This window comes from Dama dama, unplaced genomic scaffold, assembly GCF_033118175.1.
Source record: "Dama dama isolate Ldn47 unplaced genomic scaffold, ASM3311817v1 ptg000096l, whole genome shotgun sequence".
NCBI lineage: Eukaryota > Metazoa > Chordata > Mammalia > Artiodactyla > Cervidae > Dama > Dama dama.
The window spans coordinates 3,505,305-3,512,487 of NW_026870910.1; positions in this window are offsets into that span (position 1 = coordinate 3,505,305).

A 7,183-nucleotide genomic window follows, 5' to 3' on the forward strand; every position below is an offset into this window, starting at 1 on the left:
AGGAGGAGCAAGAAGCGGTGTTGAAAAGGATTAACAACCTGAAAACGTTTGATAATATGAAGAGCTTCAAAAGGTGTGGAAAATATGAAGAGCTTCAAAATGTGTCAAAAGCGAGATGAGTATGAAACGGTCTGAAAAATAGGAGGAGCATGAAGTGGTGTTGAAAAACATGAAGAGCCTGAAAATGTGTGAAATATATGAAGAGCTTCAAAATGTGTCAGAAATGAGAGAAGCATGAAACGGTCTGAAAAATAGGATGAGCAAGAAGGGGTGTTGAAAAACATGAAGAGCCTGAAAACGTTTGAGAAATATGAAGAGCTTCAAAAGGTGTGAAAAATCTGAAGAGCTTCAAAAGTTGTTAAAAATGAGATGAGCATGACACAGTTTGAAAAATAGGAGGAGCATGAAACCGTGTTCAAAAACATAAAGAGCCTAAAAAGGTTGAAAAATATGAAGAGCTTCAAAAGGTGTGAAAAATACGAGGAGCATAAAACGGTCGGAAAAATAGGAGAAGCATGAAGTGGTGTTGAAAAACATGAAGAGCCTGAAAACGTGTGAAATATATGAAGAGCTTCAAAAGGTGACAAAAATATGAGGAGCATGAATCGGTTTTGAAAAACATGAAGAGCCTGAAAATGTGTGAAATATATGAAGAGCTTCAAAAGGTGACAAAAATATGAGGAGCATGAATCGGTGTTGAAAAACATGAAGAGCCTGAAAATGTGTGAAAAATATGAAGAGCTTCAAAAGGTTTTAAAAATATGAGGAGCATGAAACGGTCTGAAATATAGGAAAAGCATGAAGCGGTGTTGAAAAACATGAAGAACATGAAAAGGTGTGAAAAATATGAAGAGCTTCAAAAGGTGTCAAAAATGAGATGAGCATGAAACGGTCTAAAAAATAGGAGGAGGATTAAGCGGTGTTCACAAACATGAAGAGCATGAAAAGGTGTGAAAAATATGAAGAGCTTCAAAAGGTGTCAAAAATATGAGGAGCATGAAACGGTCTGAAAAACAGGAGGAGAATGAAACGGTGTTCAAAAACATGAAGAGCCTGAAAAGGTGTGAAAAACATGAAGAGCTTTAAAAGGTGTGAAATACATGAGGAGCATGAAACGCTCTGAAAAATAGGAGGATCATGAAGCAGTGTTGAAAAACATGAAGAACCTGAAAAGGTGTGAAAAATATGAAGAGCTTCAAAAGGTGTCAAAATTATGAAGAGCTTCAAATGTGTCAAAAATATGAGAAGCATGAAACGGTCTGAAAAATAGGAGGAGCATGAAGTGGCATTGAAAAACATGAAGAGACTGAAAGGGTGTGAAATATATGAAGAGCTTCAAAAGGTGTCAAAATTTTGAAGAGCTTCAAAGGTGTCAAAATTATGAGGAGCATGAAACGGTGTTCAAAAACATGGAAAGCAAGAAAAGGTGTGAAAAATATGAAGAGCTTCAAAAGGTGTCAAAAATATAAGGAGCATGAAACGGTCTGAAAAATAGGAGGAAAATGAAGCGGTGTTGAAAAACATGAAGAGCTTGAAAAGGTTTGAAAAATATGAAGAGCTTCAAAAGGTGTCAAAAATAGGAGGAGCATGAAGCGGTATGAAAAATAGGAGGAGCATAAACCGGTGTTGAAAAACATGAAGAGCCTGAAAAGGTGTGAAAAATATGAAGAGTTTGAAAATGTGACAAAAATATGAGGAGCAGGAAACGGTCTGAAAAATAGGAGAAGCATGAAGTGGCTTTGAAAAACATGAAGAGCCTGAAAAGCTGTGAAAAATATGAAGAGCATCAAAAACTGTCAACATATGAGGAGCATGAAACGGTGTTCCAAAACATGAAACGCCTGCAAAGGTGTGAAATATATGAACAGCTTCAAAAGGTATCAAAAATAGGAGGAGCATGAAGCGGTGTTGAAAAACATGAAGACCCTGAAAAGGTGTGAAAAATATGAAGAGCTTCAAAAGGTGTCAAATATATGATGAGCATGAAACGGTCTGAAAAATAGGAAGAGCATGAAGTGGTATTCAAAAACATGAAGAGCCTGAAAAGTTGTGAAAAATATGAAGAGCTTCAAATGGTGTGAAAAATATGAGGAGCATTAAACGGTTTCAAAAATAGGAGGAGCATAAAACGGTGTTCAAAAACATGAAGAGCCTGAAAAGGTGTGAAATATATGAAGAGCTTCAAAAGGTGTCAAAAATAGAGGGGGCATGAAACTATCTGAAAAATAGGAGGAGCATGAAGCGGTGTTGAAAAACATGAAGAACCTGAAAGGTTTCAAAAATATGAAGAGCTTCAAAAGGTGTCAAAAATATGAGGAGTATGAACCGGTTTGAAAAATAGGAGGAGCATGAAGCGGTGTTCAAAAACATGAAGAGCATGAAAAGGTGTGAAAAAAATGAAGAGCTTCAAAAGGTGTCAAAAATATGAGGAGCATGAAACGATCTGAAAAATAGGAGCAGCATGAAACGGTGTGCAAAATCATGAAGAGCCTGAATAGGTGTGAAAAATATGAAGAGCTTTAAAAGGTGTGAAATACATGAGGAGCATGAAACGGTCTGAAAAATAGGAGGAGCATGAAACCGTGTTCAAAAACATGAAGAGCCTGAAAAGTTGTGAAAAATATGAAGAGCTTCACACGGTTGGAAATACATGAGGTGCATGAAACGGTGTTGAAAATCATGAAGAGCCTGAAAAGGTGGGTAAAATATGAAGAACTTCAAAAGGTGTCAAAAATATGAGGAGCATGAAACGGTCTGAAAAATAGGAGGAGCATTAAACGGTGTTCACAAACATAAAGAGCCTGAAATGGTGTGAAATATGAAGAGCTTCAAAAGGTGTCAAAAATAGGAGGAGCATGAAACAGTCAGAAAAATAGGAGGAGCATGAAGCGGTGTAAAAAACATGAAGACCCTGAAAAGGTGTGAAAAATATGAAGAGCTTCAAAAGGTGTCAAAAATATGAGGAGCATGAAACGGTTCGAAAAATAGGAGGAACATGAAGCGGTGTTCAAAAACATGAAGAGGCTCAAAAGGTGTGAAAAATATGAAGAGCTTCAAAAGGAGTCAAAAATATGAGGAGCAGGAAACGGTCTGAAAAATAGGAGGAGCATGAAACGGTGTTCAAAAACATGAAGAGCCTGAAAAGGTGTGAAAAACATGAAGAGCTTTAAAAGGTGTGAAATACATGAGGAGCATGAAACGCTCTGAAAAATAGGAGGATCATGAAGCAGTGTTGAAAAACATGAAGAACCTGAAAAGGTGTGAAAAATATGAAGAGCTTCAAAAGGTGTCAAAATTATGAAGAGCTTCAAATGTGTCAAAAATATGAGAAGCATGAAACGGTCTGAAAAATAGGAGGAGCATGAAGTGGCATTGAAAAACATGAAGAGACTGAAAGGGTGTGAAATATATGAAGAGCTTCAAAAGGTGTCAAAATTTTGAAGAGCTTCAAAGGTGTCAAAATTATGAGGAGCATGAAACGGTGTTCAAAAACATGGAAAGCAAGAAAAGGTGTGAAAAATATGAAGAGCTTCAAAAGGTGTCAAAAATATAAGGAGCATGAAACGGTCTGAAAAATAGGAGGAAAATGAAGCGGTGTTGAAAAACATGAAGAGCTTGAAAAGGTTTGAAAAATATGAAGAGCTTCAAAAGGTGTCAAAAATAGGAGGAGCATGAAGCGGTATGAAAAATAGGAGGAGCATAAACCGGTGTTGAAAAACATGAAGAGCCTGAAAAGGTGTGAAAAATATGAAGAGTTTGAAAATGTGACAAAAATATGAGGAGCAGGAAACGGTCTGAAAAATAGGAGAAGCATGAAGTGGCTTTGAAAAACATGAAGAGCCTGAAAAGCTGTGAAAAATATGAAGAGCATCAAAAACTGTCAACATATGAGGAGCATGAAACGGTGTTCCAAAACATGAAACGCCTGCAAAGGTGTGAAATATATGAACAGCTTCAAAAGGTATCAAAAATAGGAGGAGCATGAAGCGGTGTTGAAAAACATGAAGACCCTGAAAAGGTGTGAAAAATATGAAGAGCTTCAAAAGGTGTCAAATATATGATGAGCATGAAACGGTCTGAAAAATAGGAAGAGCATGAAGTGGTATTCAAAAACATGAAGAGCCTGAAAAGTTGTGAAAAATATGAAGAGCTTCAAATGGTGTGAAAAATATGAGGAGCATTAAACGGTTTCAAAAATAGGAGGAGCATAAAACGGTGTTCAAAAACATGAAGAGCCTGAAAAGGTGTGAAATATATGAAGAGCTTCAAAAGGTGTCAAAAATAGAGGGGGCATGAAACTATCTGAAAAATAGGAGGAGCATGAAGCGGTGTTGAAAAACATGAAGAACCTGAAAGGTTTCAAAAATATGAAGAGCTTCAAAAGGTGTCAAAAATATGAGGAGTATGAACCGGTTTGAAAAATAGGAGGAGCATGAAGCGGTGTTCAAAAACATGAAGAGCATGAAAAGGTGTGAAAAAAATGAAGAGCTTCAAAAGGTGTCAAAAATATGAGGAGCATGAAACGATCTGAAAAATAGGAGCAGCATGAAACGGTGTGCAAAATCATGAAGAGCCTGAATAGGTGTGAAAAATATGAAGAGCTTTAAAAGGTGTGAAATACATGAGGAGCATGAAACGGTCTGAAAAATAGGAGGAGCATGAAACCGTGTTCAAAAACATGAAGAGCCTGAAAAGTTGTGAAAAATATGAAGAGCTTCACACGGTTGGAAATACATGAGGTGCATGAAACGGTGTTGAAAATCATGAAGAGCCTGAAAAGGTGGGTAAAATATGAAGAACTTCAAAAGGTGTCAAAAATATGAGGAGCATGAAACGGTCTGAAAAATAGGAGGAGCATTAAACGGTGTTCACAAACATAAAGAGCCTGAAATGGTGTGAAATATGAAGAGCTTCAAAAGGTGTCAAAAATAGGAGGAGCATGAAACAGTCAGAAAAATAGGAGGAGCATGAAGCGGTGTAAAAAACATGAAGACCCTGAAAAGGTGTGAAAAATATGAAGAGCTTCAAAAGGTGTCAAAAATATGAGGAGCATGAAACGGTTCGAAAAATAGGAGGAACATGAAGCGGTGTTCAAAAACATGAAGAGGCTCAAAAGGTGTGAAAAATATGAAGAGCTTCAAAAGGAGTCAAAAATATGAGGAGCAGGAAACGGTCTGAAAAATAGGAGGAGCATGAAACGGTGTTCAAAAACATGTAGAGCATGAAAAGGTGTGAAAAATATGAAGAGCTTCAAAAGGTGTAAAAAATAGGAGGAGCATGAAACGGGCTGAGAAATAGGAGCAGCATTAAGCGGTGTAAAAAACATGAAGAGCCTGAAAAGGTGTGAAAGATATGAAGATCTTCAAAAGGTGTCAAAAATTTGAGGAGCATGAAACGGTCTGAAAAATAGGAGCAGCATGCAGCGTTGTAATAAACATGAAGAGCCTGAAAAGGTGTGAAAAATATGAAGAGCTTCAAAAGGTGTGAAAAATATGAGGAGCATGAAACGATCTGAAAAATAGGAGGAGCAAGAAGCAGTGTTGAAAAAAATGAAGAGCCTGAAAACGTTTGAAAAATATGAAGAGCTTCAAAAGGTGTGGAAAATATGAAGAGCTTCAAAATGTGTCAAAGTGAGATGAGCATGAAACGGTCTGAAAAATAGGAGGAGCATGAAGTGGTGTTGAAAAACATGAAGAGCCAGAAAATGTGTGAAATATATGAAGAGCTTCAAAAGTTGTCAGAAATGATAGAAACATGAAACGGTCTGAAAAATAGGATGAGCAAGAAGGGGTGTTTAAAAACATGAAGAGCCTGAAAACGTTTGAGAAATATGAAGAGATTCAAAAAGTGTGAAAAATATGAAGAGCTTCAAAAGGTGTCAAAAATGAGATGAGCATGAAACAGTCCGAAAAATAGGAGGAGCCTGAAATCATGTTCAAAAACATGAAGAGCCTAAAAAGGTGTGAAAAATATAAAGAGCTTCAAAAGGTGTGAAATACATGAGGAGCATGAAACGGTCTGAAAAATAGGAGGAGCATGAAGTGGTGTTGAAAAACATGAAGAGCCTGAAAATGTGTGAAATATACGAAGAGCTTCAAAAGGTGTCAGAAATGAGAGGAGCATGAAACGGTCTGAAAAATAGGAGAAGCATGAAGTGGCTTTGAAAAACATGAAGAGCCTGAAAAGGTGTGAAAAATATGAAGAGCTTCAAAACGTGTCAAAAATATGAGGAGCATGAAACGGTCTGAAAAATAGGAGGAGCAAGAAGCGGTGTTGAAAAGGATTAAGAACCTGAAAACGTTTGATAATATGAAGAGCTTCAAAAGGTGTGGAAAATATGAAGAGCTTCAAAATGTGTCAAAAGCGAGATGAGTATGAAACGGTCTGAAAAATAGGAGGAGCATGAAGTGGTGTTGAAAAACATGAAGAGCCTGAAAATGTGTGAAATATATGAAGAGCTTCAAAATGTGTCAGAAATGAGAGAAGCATGAAACGGTCTGAAAAATAGGATGAGCAAGAAGGGGTGTTGAAAAACATGAAGAGCCTGAAAACGTTTGAGAAATATGAAGAGCTTCAAAAGGTGTGAAAAATATGAAGAGCTTCAAAAGTTGTTAAAAATTAGATGAGCATGACACAGTTTGAAAAATAGGAGGAGCATGAAACCGTGTTCAAAAACATAAAGAGCCTAAAAAGGTTGAAAATTATGAAGAGCTTCAAAAGGTGTGAAAAATACGAGGAGAATAAAACGGTCGGAAAAATAGGAGAAGCATGAAGTGGTGTTGAAAAACATGAAGAGCCTGAAAACGTGTGAAATATATGAAGAGCTTCAAAAGGTGACAAAAATATGAGGAGCATGAATCGGTGTTGAAAAACATGAAGAGCCTGAAAATGTGTGAAAAATATGAAGAGCTTCAAAAGGTGTTAAAAATATGAGGAGCATGAAACGGTCTGAAATATAGGAAAAGCATGAAGCGGTGTTGAAAAACATGAAGAACATGAAAAGGTGTGAAAAATATGAAGAGCTTCAAAAGGTGCCAAAATATGAGGAGCATGAACAGGTCTGAAAAATAGGAGGAGGATTAAGCGGTGTTCACAAACATGAAGAGCATGAAAAGGTGTGAAAAATATGAAGAGCTTCAAAAGGTGTCAAAAATATGAGGAGCATGAAACGGTCTGAAAAATA